The sequence below is a fragment of the Perca fluviatilis genome, chromosome 21, assembly GCF_010015445.1.
Source record: "Perca fluviatilis chromosome 21, GENO_Pfluv_1.0, whole genome shotgun sequence".
Classification (NCBI taxonomy): domain Eukaryota; kingdom Metazoa; phylum Chordata; class Actinopteri; order Perciformes; family Percidae; genus Perca; species Perca fluviatilis.
This window is the reverse complement of record NC_053132.1, coordinates 23,083,307-23,105,531: the sequence shown is the minus strand read 5'-3', so window position 1 is coordinate 23,105,531 and position 22,225 is coordinate 23,083,307. Positions and strand designations below refer to the sequence as shown.

General features: G+C 41.6%; 1 protein-coding gene across 2 annotated transcripts in view; it reads right to left on the bottom strand.

The window, feature by feature from the left end:
- Positions 1-22,225, bottom strand: part of LOC120551057 (ras-related protein Rab-26) — a 118,587-nt gene that overhangs the window by 90,601 nt on the left and 5,761 nt on the right. The window lies entirely within an intron of this gene.

The window sequence follows — 22,225 nt, the reverse complement described above, 5'->3', positions numbered from 1 at the left end:
ATTGATTTGATTCCTTATGGAGGGCAGAATGGGGACTACACATTATTTCCAGCGGAGACATTAATTGACCACCTAGGTTAGCACCTCGCCCTTCCACCGCATTAATAACGCGTATTAAATATGAGGAGAGTTTGATCTATGACATGAAAAGGGCAGGAGCGAGTAAGACAACACACAAATCTACTTGTGCTCGCTCCATTTAATTAAGGATTATAATACATACTGGTTTAATATTGTCTACTGGCTCCTCCCTTTCGCAGTACACAGTACTTCGTGATGATAACGTTCAATCCCAGCACACTAGATTTTAGCATCAGTGCCTGAATTGGACCAAACAAAGTGCCAGTACCCTAACTTAGCAGTTGCATGACATGATCATCACGTGTGTAGGATAAATTTATATTAATATGTACAGTGGGTACGGAAAGTATTCAGACCCCTTTAAATTTTTCCCTCTTTGTTTCATTGCAGCTATTTGCAAAAATCTAAAAAGTTAATTTTATTTCTCATTAATGTACACTCAGCACCCCATCTTGACAGAAAAAAAACAGAAATGTAGAATTTTTTGCAAATTTATTAAAAAAGAAAAACTGAAATATCACATGGTCATAAGTATTCAGACCCTTTGCTCAGTATTGAGTAGAAGCACCCTTTTGAGCTAGTACAGCCATGAGTCTTCTTGGGAATGATGCAATACATTTTTAACACCTGGATTTGGGGATCCTCTGCCATTCTTCCTTGCAGATCCTCTCCAGTTCCGTCAGGTTGGATGGTGAACGTTGGTGGACAGCCACTTTCAGGTCTCTCCAGAGATCCTCAATTGGGTTTAGGTCAGGGCTCTGGCTGGGCCAGTCAAGAATGGTCACAGAGTTGTTCCGAAGCCACTCCTTTGTTATTTTAGCTGTGTGCTTAGGGTCATTGTCTTGTTGGAAGGTGAACCTTTGGCCCAGTCTGAGGTCCTGAGCACTCTGGATGAGGTTTTCTTCCAGGATATCTCTGTACTTGGCCGCATTCATCTTTCCTTCAATTGCAACCAGTCGTCCTGTCCCTGCAGCTGAAAAACACCCCCATAGCATGATGCTGCCACCACCATGTTTCACTGTTGGGATTGTATTGGGCAGGTGATGAGCAGTGCCTGGTTTTCTCCACACATACCGCTTAGAATTAATGCCAAAAAGTTCAATCTTGGTCTCATCAGACCAGAGAATCTTATTTCTCATAGTCATAGTCCTTCATGTGTTTTTTGGCAAACTCTATGCGGGCTTTCATATGTCTTGCACTGAGGATAGGCTTCCTTCGGGCCACTCTGCCATAAAGCCCCGACTGCTGGAGGGCTGCAGTGATAGTTGACTTTGTGGAACTTTCTCCCATCTCCCTACTGCATCTCTGGAGCTCAGCCACAGTGATCTTTGGGTTCTTCGTTACCTCTCTCACCAAGGCTCTTCTCCCACGATTGCTCAGTTTGGCTGGACGGCCAGGTCTAGGAAGAGTTCTGGTTGTCCCAAACTTCTTCCATTTAAGTATTATGGAGGCCACTGTGCTCTTAGGAACCTTGAGTGCTGCAGAAATTCTTTTGTAACCTTGGCCAGATCTGTGCCTTGCCACAATTCTGTCTCTGAGCTCCTTGGGCAGTTGCTCTGACATGCACTGTGCTGTAAGGTCTTATATAGACAGGTGTGTGCCTTTCCTAATCAAGTCCACTCAGTTTAATTAAACACAGCAGGACTCCAATGAAGGAGTAGAACCATCTCAAGGAGGATCAGAAGAAATGGACAGCATGTGAGTTAAATATGAGTGTCACAGCAAAGGGTCTGAATACTTATGACCATGTGATATTTCAGATTTTATTTTTTAATAAATTTGCAAAACATTCTACATTTCTGTTTTTTTCTGTCAAGATGGGGTGCTGAGTGTACATTAATGAGAAATAAAATTAACTTTTTTGATTTTAGCAAATGGCTGCAATGAAACAAAGAGGGAAAAATTTAAAAGGGGTCTGAATACTTTCCGTACCCACTGTATATCTTGTAGGGGTGACCCTAAACAGTCGTCTATTTGATGATTGAAGTGCAAAGTCTGAACCGACTACCAATCTCGAATCGTCACAGTGCCTGAAAATGGGGTTTTGAAACAAAGGATCATTGCATTGGGCATTGCTGAATGTCAAATTTTAACTTAGAATTGCTTGGTTTCACCCAGTAAATCATTATTTATATATATATATATATATATATATATATTATATATTATATATTAAAATTATTATTATTATATATTAAATATTATTATTATATATTTAAATGCATCATTATTTATATATATATATATATATATATATTATATATTAAAAATTATTATTAGTATATATTAAAATCTGAAGTGCCAGTACTCAGTACTGGTGAGTACTGGCCATTTTCTGGCACTGTTTTGTATCAAATTAATCAGTGGATACTCTGACCGCTGTACAATAAAGCTTTCCAGGCAGTAGTTTGCCACTGATGAAACTGCATACCTGCTTTTCTTCCTTTTAAAGCCTGAAACATCTGTTTCTGCAAGTCTATGAATATGCATGAAGGCCATGTGCAGGTGCTCGCGTACAGGTCTGCTAGTGTTCTGTGTAACTTTAACATGCTGCATGTACTTTGGGGGTTAGTCAAGGTAATCCTCAAAATGTATTGGCAAGAAATGTAAAACTTCTCAATCGCAAATGCAAATGAGACTGGAATAGGGCAGTGTGTACTGACTAGACTTCACCCCAGTGTGCATATCTGACACTACAATTTCAGTTGGGCAAATAGGGGGGTGTTGGGGGATTCTTCTATAAAAATCTATAGCAGCAATAACAGAGTAGTGTAACAGAGTGGCTGCATCACCTTGCTTTGCCTTTTAACAAGCATGACGTTTTAACATCGATCATTTATTTCTACCCCCTAATACGACCCACAGGAGCGTTTCATAAATGAGCGCCCCAAGCGGTACCCCATAAGGCAACGTTATGGTCTTAAATATGTCGATGTTGTAAAGCGGTCGCAGTTTGGTTGGGTTTAGGCACAAAAACTACTTGGTTATGTTTACGCACCAAAACTAATGAGTTCAGTTTAGAAAAAGATTGTGGTTTGGGTTCCAATCAGACACTATTTCATTTCCGGTTATGCAGGTGATGCAGAATGTGACGTAACTCTTGTTTGTTCCGTAAAGTTAAAAACTCAATTTGCTGCAAACAGGACTCAAACCCCGGTCCTGTGTTTGTTTGACCCACCACAACCTACATCCTCACTTGTTGCTCTTATTTTATTTATATATTATTATACAATTTCTTATACTTCGTCACCTTACTTCCTGCTTTGCTTCCGTCATAACTACTACGGCCACTAGTGGGCGCCGCCATTATAAAACATAAATATAGGTCGTAATTGCTGCTTGAACAATCGACTTATTTGGGCATTTTTCGGGATAGGACAGTCTCTGACGTTTCTATGCAATATATGTGTTTTAAGTTTGTGGTTTCAGATGGTTCAGGGAGATGCCACGATGTTGGACGAATGGATTGTCAACAAAGACAAAATGAATTACATACGTAGATATTGATACTGCTTGATACCTAACCACGAAACAGTATTAAAATTATTAGTTTTGGTAATCTGCATACTGAGCACTTCCTTAATGAATCATTCCTGATCAGGTTTGAATCTTCTGTGGTTCATACCAATCAATACCAGTTCAACCCTTTTTAGACTACAGCGTCATCTCAGCCTGCGTTGAGAGCTGGGATGCAACAGCATTTCTTTGAGCTCTGTTTACCGTGTCAAATCTTTCCATCGCTTGCTCTGATGCTTACTATTTTTCTGACTGCCTGACAACCAGCAACCGTGAATTGTCACATCATTAGCTGCAACATAACTGCATATTAAACACTTCTTATTACAGTGTTTTCAATATTTATTGCTTTCTTTCTTTTCTCCTGTTTTGACATATTTGAAATCATAACATAAATCGCAGTTAATGTAACGGTCAACGATTTTTGTTAATGTGATGAAGCCTTATTAAAAGGACACTAATTTCTGTTCGAAATCTTTTTGTCAAAGGAGTTTCTTTGTAAGTACTGATTTTGGCTGTTTTGTTTTTTTTACTATTTGGGATTCTTTCGGTTTCTCTTGTGTACTTATGTCAGCCTGAAGTGTGCACATCTGTTGTAACGTGATCATTCAAAAAGAAACCTTGTTTCCAGGAGTGCCTTGGAAGCTGAGTGGTTAGAGTGCATGTCATATTGCTGCAGTGTCCAGGGTTTGATACCAGCCTTTTGGACTTTTATTGCGTTCAGTCATGCCCCTCTCTCTGCCTCCATTTCCAGCCCCTGCTTCGACACAGTCAAATAAAAACAAAGCTGCCAAAAAATAATCTTCAAAAGGTCCCATGGCAAGAAAATTTCACGTTATGAGGTTTTTTAACATTAATGTGCGTTCCCCCCCGCCTGCCTATGGTCCCCCAGTGGCTAGAAATGGCAATAGGTGTAAACCGAGCCCTGGGTATCCTGCTCTGCCTTTGAGAAAATGAAAGCTCAGATGGGCCGATCTGGAATCTTCTGCTTATGAGGTCATAAGGAGCAAGGTTACCTCCCCTTTCTCTGCTTTGCCCGCCCAGAGAATTTGGCCCACCCATGAGAGAGAGACATCATGGCTTTCACACGAGCAAAGTGGCAGTTGGTCAAGGCCACACCCCCACCCTCCACCTTGCCACCCTCTCTCCTCCTCAATAGCTACAGACACAGAAATGGCTCATACTAAGGAAAGCTCATTGTGGGACTGTCTCTAGTGGCTGTAATTCTACACCAAGGCTGAATTTCGGGAAAGAGACTTCAGATACAGTATTAGGGGACCACTAAGGTCTATATAAAAGAGACTTCAGATACAGTATTAGGGGACCACTAATGTCTATATAAAAGAGACTTCAGATACAGTTTAGGGGACCACTAGGGTCTATATAAAAGAGACTTCAGATACAGTTTAGGGGACCACTAGGGTCTACATAAAAGAGACTTCAGATACAGTATTAGGGGACCACTAAGGTCTTTATAAAAGAGACTTCAGATACAGTATTAGGGGACCACTAAGGTCTATATAAAAGCATCCAAAGAGCACCATGTCATGGGACCTTTAAAAGATCTTGTTTCCCATTTAAAAGATAACTGAACTCCTTCTCTATGGACTGATATTGGGGTATTTCTTTGTTTTGAATGGGAGGAAATGTGATACAATTTGCCACTCATGCCCCTTAAAGGCCTTCGTTACCACTTCCCCAAATATTCTGAAAGTGTTAAATCTGTGAAACTAATTTGTTGAAACCAAATGAAAGAAATGTAATGTGAAGCTGTACACTGGTGAGTCGAAGCGGCAAATTCAGATGAGATCAACCCAGATGGGGAGGACAGAAGTGAATACAGCTGTGTTGTTATTCCCCATAAATGTGACAAATGACAGACTGAGACAAATTCTTTCCTCACACGGTTTTAAATAAACAAGTTTGTTAACAACCCTTCTCCGTCCATCCATCTTTCAATAATTCACTCAAACACACACAGGAACATCATCTGTCATCTTTAAGCAGAGCATGTGGCAAACAATACTGCACACTCGCAGCGTTGTTAAATTGGACAGCTATTCGTTCGGATATATTTTCACCTGCATGCTTTGACATTTTTAAAAATAAATAGCATCTTCACCGGTGCCGACAGTAACCTGAGGGGCAGCTGCAGACATCTCAAAGTAAATTTTTTTTTTTTAAAACACATTTGAGCAACTTGATCAAAGATCATATGAAGCCAATACACTCACAGGCGCATGAAGGACTGCCAGGTACCAGTTGGATCCCTGCACCAGCAGAGAAAAGATGTAGGCTATGGGGACAGCGAATGAGCAGTGTGGTACTCTACTTCAAAAATGTAATCATTGTGGTGCTTTTTGGCAAGGCATGGATTTGTGTAACTGAATCTACCAGATGTGCATTTTCCCTGACTCTATGAAAAGAGAGCAGGATGATTCTCAAAGACATAAACGTTTCGTCATCTTATGCCAACTTTACGCCAAACGACTTTTCAAGTGATTCCACTGTCCCAGACTAATTTCAAATATCCGAATGAAATCATGAGAGTCTTGCTAAAGTTGAGGCGGGATACCGTCGTCTCAATCGTTTGGTGTAAAGTGTAAAGTTTTTACCGTCTTGACGTTCCGACAAAATCAAACATGTTTGATATTATCGTAAGCTTTAAGTCTTCATAGTGAAGTTAAATCATGTGAACATTGTCAACAACCAATGGGTGCGCTCCCTCCAGCACCAAACAGGAAGCAGCAAACTGCTAAAGCCAGTGTTGCATATGGTTGCTATGGCGCCACACAAAGCTAAACCCCGACTTTCAACCCTTCTGAAGCACGTTATCCAACGGGAGATTTACCTGCGGAGGACCTCCGGGAACTGCTGCCATTCATCTGCACGTACCGCAGAACAGAAAATCTGCAAACTTTCCCTTAAGTTACCAGTTAAGGCTAGCGGTAGCATGCTAGCTTGGTTGAATAAAAAATAAAAAAATAAATCTAGTTGTAGTCTTGCGATTTATGTTAAAAAAAAAAAATCACAAACTAATTTGGCACTTTGGGCACCAAAAGCAGAGTGCCATCTAGCTCCATCATATTAAGGAAAATGAAGACGTATCTACGGGTGATACTTCCGATGGGCAACCCACACCAAAACAATCTAGATTAGGGGTCGGCAACCTTAGGCACGCGTGCCACCATGGGCACGCGGGACCTTAACCAATGGCACGCTGGCAATATGTGTGCAAGAGAGTTATTGATGTGTTGAAATCATGGTTGAAATGCTGAAGCACTCTGTCATCCGCATGCCAAATTACAACGTTCACAGTTGCGCGACCTGTTATTTACGGTAGTTTGATTGACTCATATCTCTGACTGGGAACAATACAAAGAGGATTACCAACGGCCGCTGGGGCAGATGAACTAACGCTAGTCTTGTTACTGTAAGTAGGCTACATTAAAACCTTCGTGAATTAAAAGCCAATACTTATCAATGCACTCACCTGTGTAGACCGGCATAAACATGTAGAAAGCGATATATCAATCTGCTCTGTGTGCTCAGTACACTCTTGTCCGCTGCGCTGTTTTACGCAAACACAGCTCTACTCTGCAAATAGCAAATTTTTACAAAACAAGCTAAAGCAAAAGCTGTCGGTTTGTAGTCTGTTTATCTTAGTTTGCAGGGAATCTTGAAATTTGGACAAATTCTTATAAATTTAAGATGGCTGAAGAAACCATCCTCCCGCTGGAGCGGTAAATATGGATGCATTATAAGAACAAAATAAATACATGTGGCTACTTAATATGCACGTGAATGACGCAATCGTTATGTTCGTGTTCTTCATTCTTGATAATGATGCTGGTTGTGTTATTATTTTGCCACAGCATCGTTTCATTGAAAATGATGCATACAGGACCTGCTTATCAGTCCATTCATCATTAAAGCTGGGCTTTTCTACGTCAACTTTTCGCTTCAGGCGCTTTGACAGTGATATTTTTGTCAGCCCATTTTCCACCAATCAGGACGCTGCATACTAAAACCATGTTTCCATAATCATAATAATAATATACAATAATAATAATTACAAGGTCCTGATTATGAGAAATAAATGTTATCAAATGTTGCTATGGAATAAAATTACAGATTCCCTGGGTATTACATTTTGATGTGATGTCATAATTAAACTTAATGCTGACATGGCACACTAATAAACAAGAAATTTTGAAAAGGGCACATCATATACTTCATATCAAAAAAGGTTGCCGACCCCTGATCTAGATTGATAAATAGCCCTACAGGTAAGATTAGCTACAATAGTTACATTAAACTTGTGGATATAATGTATGCAGATGATACTATCATTATGGCTACAACAAAATAAGGACTTGGTCATTTTTGATTTGGGGTTGAACTGCCCCTTTAATACTAAGGACTTTATAGCATTTTACAATCTCATTGTTTTGGTTTCATGTCCCAATGTTTTGCTTCAGTCTCACTGCTTTCACCAACCTCATTTCCAGCAGCAGTAGGCAATTTATTTTTCAATTTAAAAGCTCTGGTAACCTCATTGTATGCTACTTGCCCATCACCAAACAACAGACAAGACAAAATATACGCCAAGCTGGTGAACATAATGAAGCACTTAGCAGCTAAAGATACAGATATTTCCCTCAGGAGTTAGTGGAGAACTAACGCAGAGCTAATAGAAGCATGAATGTTGCACTTAAAATTCTTCAGGTGGATACAAACACGACTGAATGCTAAAGTTTATCTTTGTCTGCTGAATGCATAAATAGGTGTTGAAACTTCCCACACCCTCTGCAAAAATCAACATTTTACATCTTTACATATTTCCCTTTACAGTTTCCATGTTCATTTAACAGTTTAAATATGTGTTATGTAAATAATATCTTCCCGCCTGGTTGTCTACATGCAGCTTCAAAGCCTTCCTCATAGGGCTATGCAATTGATTGAATTTTAATCGCGATTACGATTTTGACTCCTTACGATCACAAATGCAGAGTAATCGAGAGAAATGACTATTTTTCACATTATGTTTAGCAAGAAAACTCTTATTTTGTCTTGTGTTCTGAATGAAGAAAAAAGGTTCAAACGGGAAAAGTATTAAACAAAGTTTCAGTTTCAGTATTTCTTTTTTTTTTATTCAATAATTGCAAACATCTTTTCCAAAGTCAATGTGTAATGGTGTTGAATAATGGTGATTTCAATATTGACCAAAAATAATCGGATTATGATTTTCTTTCCGTAATCTAGCAGCCCTACTTCCTAATAATGCCAGGAATATAATTCTGGTGAGGAAGTACTAAAACAACCTTATTTTATTATATTTTTGGCGTAAAAAGATCACATTTAAAAATATCTACTCTATCACAATTAGCCTTAAACAACTCACCATGTGCAACTGGTCATGTTGTCATAGACAGAAATCGGTCTCCGTGTGAAATCTTGCGTGGTGCACAGATCAACACTTCCGGTGGAGCCGTTTTGTGGCCTTCAGCAGAGGACTGTGATTGAACTGGAACGCTCCCTATTCTGAGCGCATTGAACTGTGAGAGTGTGAAGCAAAGCAATGGCCTGAATGGTCTTAAAACCCATCTGGTAAATGTGTCATCAAATGCAGATTTTGGCCACAGCTTGCTCTGTGTACAACTCAACAACTAAACCTTCCCCGTACCCAAGATGAAGACCTCGAGTCAACCCCGAAGCTCAAGGGGAAAAAAAAGAAGCCTAAAAGCCATCTGCCAGCCAAAGCGAGAGGCATCTAGTAGGCACGGTTTCCACACGTCGGTTGCTTTGCACCGTTGTCGTGGTTACTGGCCCATAACAACCGTTTCCTGGGAACCCAACAAGCACTTGAGGAGTCGCGTGACGCAAAACGGGAAAAAAAAGGTAAAACCAAGCAGACCAACATGCCTCCCCTTCCTCTCTAAGTGCTTTAGTCAACTGTATATCCGCCGACAGGTCTTCAGGTCTACTGGGCCGTCGCTGCTAACAAACCTGGATCATATAACATAATAAGAGCACTTTTTACCAAGCTCAAAACGAAAATAAATGTAAATGAAACCCTACAGCAGAGAGGATAATAGGAATAAAGGGAGGAGGAATGATCGGTTATGTAAGAGTAGAGAAAATGTAACTTTGACTTGGTACTGTTCCTGGTGTTGTTTGTCCCATGGCGGCTTATTAGCATGAGTGTGTTTCCTCATTTTGCTTATTCATGAATACTGAAGTGCATCTGCACACGGCTTTATTTAACAGCCGACACCGCGGGAGAAGAGCAGCAAGAGACAATGGTGCAGACAGACGGGAAGCCTTTGACAGCCTGATGATGCTAATGATCCATCCTGTACTTTTAGGATTGGCGAAGTGAAGTTTGATTGTCATTTGCGCTTATTTTTCGTCATTTGTGTCAAGTTCAACTGAAGGAAAATGATGATAGATAAAAAATAAAAAAAACTTGGCAACTTCTACCAGCATTTAACAGTTCGCCAACTTCCATCACCACTTTTGAAAGTCATGGTTATATGTCAATATTATTGAGTATACTACTAACGTAAGATTAAGATAAATGTAAGCTAAATTGGCCTTTCTTTCTATAGAAACCTATGTTGACTCCTCTGACCGGTTATGAAACAAAGAGGACCCTGGGAAGTCCTCAAATACAGCACTATTTTATCTGATTCTTATAATATAAAAACAACGAGTTTGTGAGTATGATTGGTACAATCATCTTGTTTAACACTATATAGTAGTATGTAGTTTAATTTGTAAAAAGTCACTAAAATATAAGAAAAATCACAGTTAGATCTTTTCCTCAAATTGTTTACCCCTAACATTTGCCCACTCTGTACTTCATTATATACAGTACATTTGATCATTTGATCCCCGGCTCTTAATGATTACTAGGAATAAATAACAATTCCTATAAAATAAAACTGCAGCCATACATTTATAATTTTAAATAGTACAGTAAAACTATAAAACAGTAGTGCAACAGAAACTGAAATTGGCAACACTAGTGTCACCCCTCGAAACTGAAGCCTTGCATACTGTACACATCACAGTTTTACTGCTGGCATTTTCCGGTGTAAAGTTTTACCAATTCGTTGACGTTTTGCTAACGTTAGCTCTGACTAACGTTACACTCTCCGCTAGCAGAAAACACTGGAAAGCAATTCTTCTTAGCCGCCTAAGACACAGTAGTCGCCAGTGGCGGGGAAGGGTAAAAACGGAGGAAGTGAATCTGTAGCGCTATGCGCTGCTGTTGTCAATAAGAGAGTTAATAAAAGTGTGTCGGCTGTCCTGGTTCAGATTACAGCGGCTTAGGGTTTTTATTTTATTACACTTGGTTACAGTGGTTAGCTCGGGGGGGCTAACTTGGATTGTAACTTTAATACATAAACATTCTCCGTTCAAAAATCTAGCAGTTCAATAAAGCATTGCTTGATACTGAATACCTGAAAAAAAAAAGGAATGAGTAGTGTGGCCAGGATAGCTCAGTCGGTAGAGCGGGCGCACGTATACAGAGGTTTATGCCTCGACGCAGAAGGTCCAGGATTCGAGTCCGACCTGGGACAATTTCCTGCATGTCTTCCCCCTTCTCTCTCCCCCCCTTTCGTTGCTTTCTTATCCATTAAAAAGGCGGAAATGCCCCAAAAAATAATCTTAAAAAAACAGCCAAATCCACTTTGACTGACCTGCTGGTATCGGTACACATCTACTCCACTTCTATATGGAACTGCAGTATACATGTTAGGTTATTTCTATTACGTTGAGGTGGAGACCTTTATTACCATCATCTTTATCTCAGAGAGCCCTGTTTTACACCACCCCGTGCCAGCTCACAGCACTGAGAGCTTACACGGTGTTATGTAAGCTTACGTCTGGCGTTTTTCAAATTACGCGGTACCTGCTCGACTCGGCTCGCGGCCGAGTTGAGCCGAGCTGGTGCTAGCAGTGGGTAAGCGCCAAAAGTCATAAGCGTCCTTATGCCAGATGTGCTGTGTGAGTAGATCCTGGTTAAAGCAGGTCATAGACAACTGTTCCCAATGCCAACAATACGCTTACGTAAAACATGGATGTACAGTGTGGACCTGAAGATGTCAATGATTCATCCCACGCTAACAAATAAGCCAAGTCAACCATACGGAGCTGATGACAGAAGAGCATTTCCACTGTGTGTGTGAACGTCTGCGTGCGAGTGTCTGTGCCAGTGCACAAGTAATGTGGACTACAATGGACTCTCTTCATATTGTAGACAGACAATTGCCTTTGGGGTTACCTGTACATTGTTACTATGACAACCAACGTTGTCCGGTGTGGTCAGTGAATTACAAAGGGGACAGTCAAGCATAAGGATATTTTAGAAGAAATCATTAGATTTGCCTGCAGTGTTAGCATAGCTTCAGTCTTTACCAGGGGAATTATGATTCACAGCCACTACAGTAAGAAAGAAAAAAAGAAAACGTTGTTCCAGGATCGATGGGACGACGCCTGCGAGCCTGAAGAGCCACCGAGGGACTGCAATCATCATCATCAGTCCTTCTGCTGGCTGATTACAGTCTGTCTATCATCACACTTGTAGGTCAATCATCAATCGTGGATGTAATATAGGACCTGGATACAGCGTTCCAGGCGGAGCCCCGTTCAATTCCTAGTTAATTCCTGAGTTTCTCAGTGGCACATACGCCAAAAAAAAAAGTTTCTAGGCTTTCGTGATTTTTCATTGCAATACTGCATTTTAGTGGCCACTGGAAACCATTGACGGAAAGGCTGAGCGCTGTTCCTGGGGGCCTGATAAAAGACAAATCTATAGAAATGCAGATGCACACGCAGGTACAGGGGGTTTGACGGACACACAATTCAGTCTGCACTGAGGGGGTAGTTATCCAAGCAAAGTGCATGTGCTAAAGATATAATTTAAAGAAAATCCAACCCAATGATTTAATTAGTGAGCCCATTGCCAGGACAAGGTCCTTCTATCTCACACCAGTAGCATTGCCAGCTCTAAAACGGACACATTTCCCACGAACACTGTTGCTTCCAAGTCGTGTAAAGCAAGAGCAAATCTCACAGGCTTCAATGTTCACTGCAACATTTTAGTGTTGAAAACATCCACTGAAAATCTTAGTGGCCGGCAGCCAGACTAATCGAGGAGCTACGGGGAACAGTTTGGATGATGACAACGGGCGACTGAATTCGCTGCCTCTCAAATCTCATGAATCTCATCATGAAACTATAGGAAACTAAACTTGCAGACTTTCAAATTAATCATTGCCTTTCCACGCCGCAACGTTCAGAACAACAACAATTTCAGTGAGAAAGTTCCGAAGGAATGTGACGTTTTCTGATCGTTTCCAGAGCAGCCTGTCACCAAGTGGTTTTTCCTCTTTGTCTTTACCGGAGAGGATAAACATGTTCAAAGTGATTTCTTTATTATACCCCCCGTACGCCTTTCGCCATCACCACAAAATCTGAAAGCTTTAGCTCCATTTGCTCCGAAGGAATTCCAACCTCTTTCAGGTTTGTGCCATAAGCATATTTCTCTTCAAATCGAACCACGGGCACAAAGAAAAGTGCACAAAAGAGGCAGACTGCCACCTCTCAGATTTCTTAGCAAACTACTTTGGCAAGTAGTTTAGGAGAAATGTTTACAGTTTCTGTTAAACGTGGGGTACACTCGCCGCAGCCGACCTGTCGAGCGCCAGTGTGACGTCATGGGAGCGCCGTAGCGGTTTATACTGGCGACACTAGTTGCAGTCTTCTTTCTCCTGAAACAGAGGTGGCGCTAATTTAAGGTTTAAATGAAATAAGATCACTAATTACAACAAAGTGTGAATTTCAAATCAACAGGGTTTCGGGTTGAAATCAGATCACCAATTACAACAAAGTGTGAATTTCAACTGGTTGACATGAGATCGCCAATCAAAATCTAAGTGTGAATTTCAACCAAAAGGGTTTTTTTGCAAAGTTTTTCCAAAGAAAGAAACAAAGACTTATAGTGACTAGAGTCGGGTACTGAACCTGGTACTTTTACCGGTACCGACCGAATCAATCAAAACGGTGCCTGATTTCGGTACCTGAGAGTAAGCGCAAGCTTATCTGTCCTCTCTGCATGTTGACAGAGAGCAGAGGTCCGACACACCGCCGCAGAGGTGCAGACGGAGTAAACTCGAGTAAACTACGTCGGCTCTGCAGTTTGGTCGAAGTCACAGTGAGTCACGGCGATGCCGATAAAGTGGTTTCAAGTGTGGTTACAGTTTTCAAAAACTTCACGCAGACAGTGTTTGCTGCGATATGATATTAATGGCGAGCCGAAAGCGTTCGCGGTGCTGTTGACATTGCACTTCCTCTGACACGAGCAGCATAACATAATGTTCTAAGTAAATAGGTTTGGAATTATTTTTACAACTGAAATATTTTTTTTCGTAATTACAGAGGGAAAGTACAGAAAAAAGTACTGTTGGGTACCGGAACCAAATTTCAGGTACCGGTATCGGTAGTGGTATTGGTTCAGATGCGAAAGGTACCCAACCCTAATAGTTACAACTATATTTTAAAATAAAAGTACTTTTTCCACGCCAAGATGAGTGGCAAGCAGAGTAAACCACACGTCCCAGGGGGACCAATAGGGGATATGATGAAAAGGAAAGGTGGGGAAGGGAAAAAAAAGGAGAGTAAAAGTAATCTCCTATTTTATGTTTAACTGTTTTTAACTGCTCTTTAATGTTTAATTTCTTATACTGCACTGTAACTTTTAATTTATTTATTTTTTATTGTTTTTATGTAAAGCACTTTGAATAGCCTTGTTGCTGAAATGTGCTATATAAATAAAGCTGCCTTACATAATGAGGAAAGGCTAGCGACTTTGCTCTTTCTACGGACTAGAAGAAGAAGAAGAAAAAGGTAAACAACGGCAGAACTGGCAGCAGCATTGACGTCAATGCTTCCATTTGATTGGATGACCTACTTCGTCGGATCGAGCCTTTCATTCGCCATAAAAGAACTCATCTTAACCCAGTACGTTTACAAGAGAGACTTGCAGTCACTCTGAGAGTCCTGGCATCCCGTTGCCCTCGAGCCCGTTCATGCTTCCTGTTTCCGCTTTGTCACGCGCCGCTGGAAAAAAATGGCCCACTGGTCGCGCACTCAAAATCCTGGCGCGCCAGCGAGATCTACGGCATTTTGACGTCACACTGCCGCGCGCGATCTCGGCTGCGGCGACTGTAAAACGGCCTTTACTTGTTAGTGAAGGGGATTCATACTGTACAGTATGTTGCAAGCATACACTGTGTAAAAGAAGTGGACGTAGCCACGCTGACATCACCCACTGGTTTGTGGACTAGCGTTTTGACTGGATTGCATTTATATAGCACTCGTTTAGTCTTAATGACCACTTAAAGCGCTTTACACACTACATGCAGCATTCACCCCATTCTCTCACACACACACACACACACACACACACACACACACACACACACACACACACACACACACACACACACACACACACACACACACATTCATACACTGGTGGCCGAGGCTGCCATAAAAAAAGGTGCCACCTGCTCATCAGATAAACATTCACAGGCCGAAGACGGGAGCAATTCGGGGTTCAGCTAGACGCTAGACGGCCGCTCAACCTCCTCGAGTTTGGAATTTTGGCCGCCGCCATCTTGTTTTTTGGAGCTATTTGGACAAGAAGTTAAAGCTGGCCAACTTTGACATCACCCCCCTGTCACTGAAAGCGACACGCCATTAATTATGCTATAAATTGAAGCCAAACACACACAAATCTCATATGTGTCACATGGCAATTAGCTCTAAAGGTCAGTCAGGGTGGTCAATATAATCCTCCTGTCATGCTCCTTCCAGGCCACCCACCCACCCTCACCCACACACACACACACACACACACACACACACACACACACACACACACACACACCTGTCTCCTACCTATAGGTTCATATTTAGCGTACAGATACGACGATTGTATCCATCGTCATCAAACTTTTGGCAAGAAAGTAAAAAGCAGGATTAAAGTGTCCTTACTTTCAAGGTCTAAAAATCTAAATATAGGTTCTCAAAAAGCTCTAAATACAAGAGCACACACACACACACACAAACACACACACGGCTGTGAAGCCATCTGATTAATGATTAACTGGTCCGGTGCTGAGCTGCATCATTTCAAGCAGTGAATAGGTGGTGAAAGGGAGAAAAGCTACACTATGGAAATAAGACTTAACACACACACACACACACACACACACACACACACACACACACACAAAAAGGTGAAGCGGATATACACCTTGCTATTCTAATTACGTGGAAAGAGACAAATCTCAGACGTCTGCCAGGTAAGAGACAGACAGAGTCTGAGAGAAGAGTTTAATGTTTAATTTCTGACTCATCATTTCATTCTGAATGAAATATAAATAGATGGAGAAAAGCAGGCTAAAATTAGGTTGCTATTTCTCCCTCCCCCAAAGGTTCCCACGGGGTGCTGACTCCTATTCATTATCTCAAGTGTAAAAGTCACACTGCTGCACTTCCTGACATTGTGAAAGATGCAGGTTTTTAAACGCTGCTGCACTCCCGACTGCAATAACTACTACAATATATCAACTTATAGCTAAAAACCAGCACATTCCTGCACATTTCTTTTCAGCATTTCTGTCCTGGTATCTGCTCAGTGGTGCTACTGAACTTTTTGTTTTTAAATAAATAAAAAGGTGCCTGATGGACACAAAAGCTTCAGCAATTAAATTTGAACCCCACATCAACACTGTGAGAAACATCAAATCAGGATGGAGGTGCGTTTGTTTCCTAGACAGCTGAACAGTTGGGTAGTGATGTGTGAACGGATAACAAGCTTGTTTTGTTCCCCCTCTGATAGGATCTTGTATCGTCGGAACTTTTTGGCAGAACTTTGTAGCTTTAGCTTCTTTCGCTGCCCACAAACAGTGACCACTATCGACCACGTCATTTAACAACATAAGGAACAAGTGTCCATCCTTAACTTTGGAAAACAAAAGTTAGATGTACATCCTGATTCAATTAGTTTTCTACAACTTTACACCAACAGCCATAAGCATTAAATTAGCCTTTTGTTGATGTTGACTTTGTAACATTGGATCTATATGAACATTATCCATATAAAAGAAAAAATATTTAAAAAAATACTTTTTTTTTTCTCAATTAAGCACAGTGTCAGCTGCAAGTTGCAAATGCACTGCCAAAAAATAAACAGTATAAAATAGTCTCTTCAAATATCACTAGAGTGAATTACAGAAATTCACTCAGCATCATCCAGGAGACCCTGGAAGATATCCGGCCCCAGTTATTATTTTAATAGAATAAGTAACATTTTAACATACACTGACTGATACGTAACTAGCATTATCTAAAAAAAGAAGCCTCATGTCCATGACAACGCTTCCTTCTGAGCGGTGATACGGTTGGCGGATGTAGTTTGGTAGAAAGAAAATAGTTCCTCTGTGAAACTGCTCACAACCAGGGGACTCATTTCTAAAAACTGTGCGGCGAATTTGCGTCAGAAGTGGCATACGGACGAAACACGCGAGTACGCACAGAACTATTCGCATTTATAAAACCGTGCACATGCGCGTCCTAAGCCGGTTTCCCTTTAGAAATCACATTTGACTGTAAATGTGGTGCAGCTTTGGCTTATGTCACCCCCATAACTGCCCTTAAATAGTCAGTGAAACGCCCCAAATTAATATTTGTTCATACCGACATCATGATCAGAGGGGAAAACAAGCAAAGCAAAGGCATTTCACTCAATGTGAAGTTGTCATCCTTGTTAGAGAGGTGGAACGAGGAAAATATGTCTGGAGAGCACAGTGTGGGCATTACTAATGCCAAGAAAGCTGTAGAGTGACAACATGTTGCAGACACAGTTAATGTCACAGCCTCAGAGGTCGGACCGTGTCCCGAATTAAAAAGAAAAGGTCCGATATTAGAGTTGATGAAAAAAAAAAAAAGCCAAGCGCTACACTGAGAAAGGGTTTCTGCCATGGGACGCCAGAGCCGAGCCCTCTTGAAGTGGGACAGGCACGGCGTGGTTTCTCCGAGCGCTCCTCTGTCACGCTGGGCCCAAAACAGCACAGAGATACAACAGGACAGCTCGAGGCAGTCGGAACCGGCTCTGAGGCCACTCTTCCTCGTTTGACTGCAAGACTTCTTGCCGTCGGTCTCCATTTGCCACATCTCCTAACAGCGTATGTACAGTGTGTGTTGCAAGCATACACTGTATAAAAGAAGTGGACGTAGCCACGCTGACGTCACCCATTGGTTTGTGGACTAGCGTTTTGAATGGTGAATGGACTGCATCGTCTAGTCTTAATGACCACTCAAAGCGCTTTACACACTACAGGCAGCATTCAGCCCATTCTCACACACACACACACACACACACACACACACACACACACACACACACACACACACACACACACACACACACACAGGTGGCCGAGGCTGCCACTCTTCCTCATTTGACAGCAAGTCGTCTTGCCGTCATCTCCTAACAGGGTAAAGCCAGCCATTGTGCGTCATTGCGTACATAATATTGTGGTGAACTGTCCCTTTACTGTAACGCAACAAAACTAATGTAGCCAGGCTGATTGTACACAGAAGATAAGCCACATTCACCGGGCGGTGAATTTCAGTCGTGTGCAGCTTGTAAACGTTCCCAACACACACGGTCTTTCTCAAGGTAGGGAGGTGACGTACTATGAAAAAGACAATGTGTGGTCGAAAAAAACAAAGTCATGTGTGTGTGCGCGTGTGTGTTCCATCTGTTCTACATGTGGCGCTCATGACAGCAAATGATTAAACCAGACGTGTTGATCACTCTGATCGTCCACTGCCTTTTCTTTCCAACGAAACACAGAGAAGTGCCTTTTTATTCTTTTTATTTAAAAATAGCATCATAGCATGTAACATCCACTACACAAGCCTTTAGCCGTGAAGTACTAACTCCACACATTTTGCCAATAATATCATTCTCCAAAATTATGATCACAAAACAAAGTGCATACTGATGTATTAACCGTGCTAAATTATTACCGTGTCCACATACATAATGTGCTTTATCCTATATTTGGTAAGCTGAAGCAGACTCATTTCAAAAGAGTGCCAGTGTTCTTCAGTCTCAGTAGCTGAGATATTCAAGTTTCTAAAAATAATACGCTTTCAACCAACAGATCTGTTACTAAGAGCTGTACACATCAAAAATATAAATACAAAGCAGGAGATTAAAGAGATGAGAAGTGTGTGTATGTGTGTGTGTTTGTGCATGCGTGCGTGCATGCGTGCGTTCATACTCTTGTTTTTAGATCATTTTGAGAACATATATTAAGATTTTTAGACCTTTAAAGTAAGGACACTTTAATCCTGCTTTTTACTTTCTTGCCAAAAGCTAGATGATGATGATGATGATGATGATGATGGATACCATCATCATATCTGTAGGCTAAATATGAAGCTATAGGCAGGAGACAGTTAGATTTGCTCAGGAGACAGGGTGAAACATGTTAACAGTAGGGGTGGGGATGATTTGATGATGATTTTCGTTTCCCTAAAAATTGATATTTTTCATTTTTACCGATGATTCACCAGAATATGTTCTGTTTAAATGGTACCGCTGACGGCGCCTACATCATATCCGTTTCCAGCTAAACAGAGTGAAAGAAGAAAATGCAGAAAATACGTGCTATGTTCTTCTTTACAAATTAAATAAATGACACGTGATGTGCAATCTATTTAGAAAACAATGAGATTTTAGAAATGTCTCATGATATATTGTCTCTAGAAGTGTATTAATCAACTTAATACCATTGAATTGCAATACTACTACTACTCTAGAATCACAATAAATGAAAACAGCAATACAAATTGAATCGTGAAAGAATCAAATCGGGACAAAAGCATACGGTCCGAGCCTTAGCAAACAGCCCCAAGGTTTAAAAAGTGACAGTTTAGTCATTCAGTACAGATTAAACAAGCAACGTGTAACATGTTCATTAGTGAGCTTTAGAGGTGCTGGTAGACAGATTAGTTTCTTTGTTGCCTGTAGCAACTCATTCGGCAATGGCTTGAATGTAACATTAATATCAAAAAGTCACGCGCTAAAGCTTTAACTAGTCGTTCTGATGCCTGAACAGCTGTCGTCGCCGCGTGACGCTCACCTTTTGTCGGCTAAACTCAACTGCCCACGGCCCCTCAAAAGGACCATCATCTCGCCGCGCCCTGTAGCCCGCTCAAAGTCCCATTTTGTTGGCTAAACTCAACCAGCAACGGCCTCCGATAGGACCGACCGCTCACGGAGCTCTGGAGCCGGCGGTCCTAATTTCGTAGGATATCCTACGAATTGGCGTGCGTACGTTTTTCATAAGATATCATACAGACCCTTTCATGAGAATGGGCCGTTGTGTTGCTTCCTGTTCACGTGCTACGCCGCGTTACTTCCCGTTTGTGCTACGGGTGTCAAATTAACATCCTGAGACATCCTGCCGGGCTGCATCAACGCTGCGTTTTCAGCACTCCGCGCACACAGTTAATATCCTGGAACGCAACCTTTTTACACTTGTTCTGCCGCAAGCTGCTGTGGATGACAGCCTCGGTGAAACGGGGCCAAGAATGCCTCCCTGCGGGAAGGGCTTTCCACCCAGCTGTGTCAGATTCGGCAGTTATAGTAAACTTGCTTTGGGGAGCAACAAGACAGCAAAAGACTGAAAGGGTCACTGCTTCTAGTGCACTGCTGTGACACTTAAAGTGAGGCTGGTATTTATTTATTTATTTTGTTCTGCCACTGCAATTTCCCTCAGGGCACAATAGGAAAATAGGTTAGCCATTAGCAGCGGGAAAAAAAAAAATAGGATAAGGCCGTCAATAAATAACCTCACTTTAAATTACCTTTTTAATTTAGCTTAATACAATTCAAATGTGTTGTGTCCCATAGGGAAGAGCTAGGGTGGCTGGCGGGGTTTAAACACTTTGCAAGTCACCTCTTCGTACAGTATAGGACAGAGACAAAGGAAGACAATATGAAGAGTATAAAAGTACCCATGTTGTCCAGTTGCCCTGTTAGCCTAAATTCATCTCTTTATGATCAGTATAGTGTAGTATAGTGCCAAAAGGAAGTGTTCAAAGTCAAACAGCAGTTATTAGTCACTACCGCCAGATTGTATTTTCCCTCCATCTGTCTTAAGCTTCATTATTTACAAAAATTGTCAGACTGACCCACCGCATCTGGGAAAGACATGAGTGTACCTAATTTTTTTTGGGGGCAGTCATAGCCTAGCAAATGAAACTAGACAAGCACGGGAGGCTTGTCAAGCTTTGGGGTTTCTCCACATGCTGAGGCCTTGTACGGTATAGTTTGAAGGCTGGTGTCTTTTTATTAAGCCTAAAAGTGAATCTACTGTAATATAAGCGGCAAATGTCAGCATGCCTGGCTAACTAGCGCTCTACCTACAGCAGTAACCTCTAACCAGCATCAGAGGATGTGAGCGAGCGGGAGTGCGAGCGTGTGGGAATGAAGCTTAGCGAAAGTCCAATCGGGAAGACTCCCTTCACTCCCTCATCCAATCCAATCTCATCTCTCTCCAGCGACTTCTACTCGGTGGGGGGGGGGGGTCACTCCAAGTACTCCAAGCAGATCTTGCTTGATCTCTCGGAGACAAGAATATCTTAGCTGTCAAACTTTGCTAATTTGTTCTCATCTGTTGCCGTCAGTTGTCATTTCAGTATGAACAAATGCTCAAAAGTCGCAAGTCTCTGAGCTCGAGTCTGAGTAAAGTCTCAAGTCTCCGAGCTCGAGTCTGAGTAAAGTCTCAAGTCTCTGAGCTAGAGTCTGAGTAAAGTCTCAAGTCTCTGAGCTAGAGTCTGAGTAAAGTCTCAAGTCTCCGAGCTAGAGTCTGAGTAAAGTCTCAAGTCTCCGAGCTAGAGTCTGAGTAAAGTCTCAAGTCTCTGAGCTAGAGTCTGAGTAAAGTCTCAAGTCTCCGAGCTAGAGTCTGAGTAAAGTCTCAAGTCTCTGAGCTAGAGTCTGAGTAAAGTCTCAAGTCTCCGAGCTAGAGTCTGAGTAAAGTCTCAAGTCTCCGAGCTAGAGTCTGAGTAAAGTCTCAAGTCTCCGAGCTAGAGTCTGAGTAAAGTCTCAAGTCTCCGAGCTAGAGTCTGAGTAAAGTCTCAAGTCTCTGAGCTAGAGTCTGAGTAAAGTCTCAAGTCTCTGAGCTAGAGTCTGAGTAAAGTCTCAAGTCTCTGAGCTAGAGTCTGAGTAAAGTCTCAAGTCTCTGAGCTAGAGTCTGAGTAAAGTCTCAAGTCTCTGAGCTAGAGTCTGAATAAAGTCTCAAGTCTCCGAGCTAGAGTCTGAATAAAGTCTCAAGTCTCTGAGCTAGAGTCTGAATAAAGTCTCAAGTCTCTGAGCTTAAGTCATAGTCAAGTCTCAAGTCAGCACTTCTTTTGTTTGGGCCTTGTTGTCTGAAGTTGTTAAAGCCAAAGCTTCTGATGAATGGCACAGCAGCTGTCGGTGCGGTCGACATGTTGGCGGTAGAATTGTGTGTTACGGAGGTAGGCTATAGGT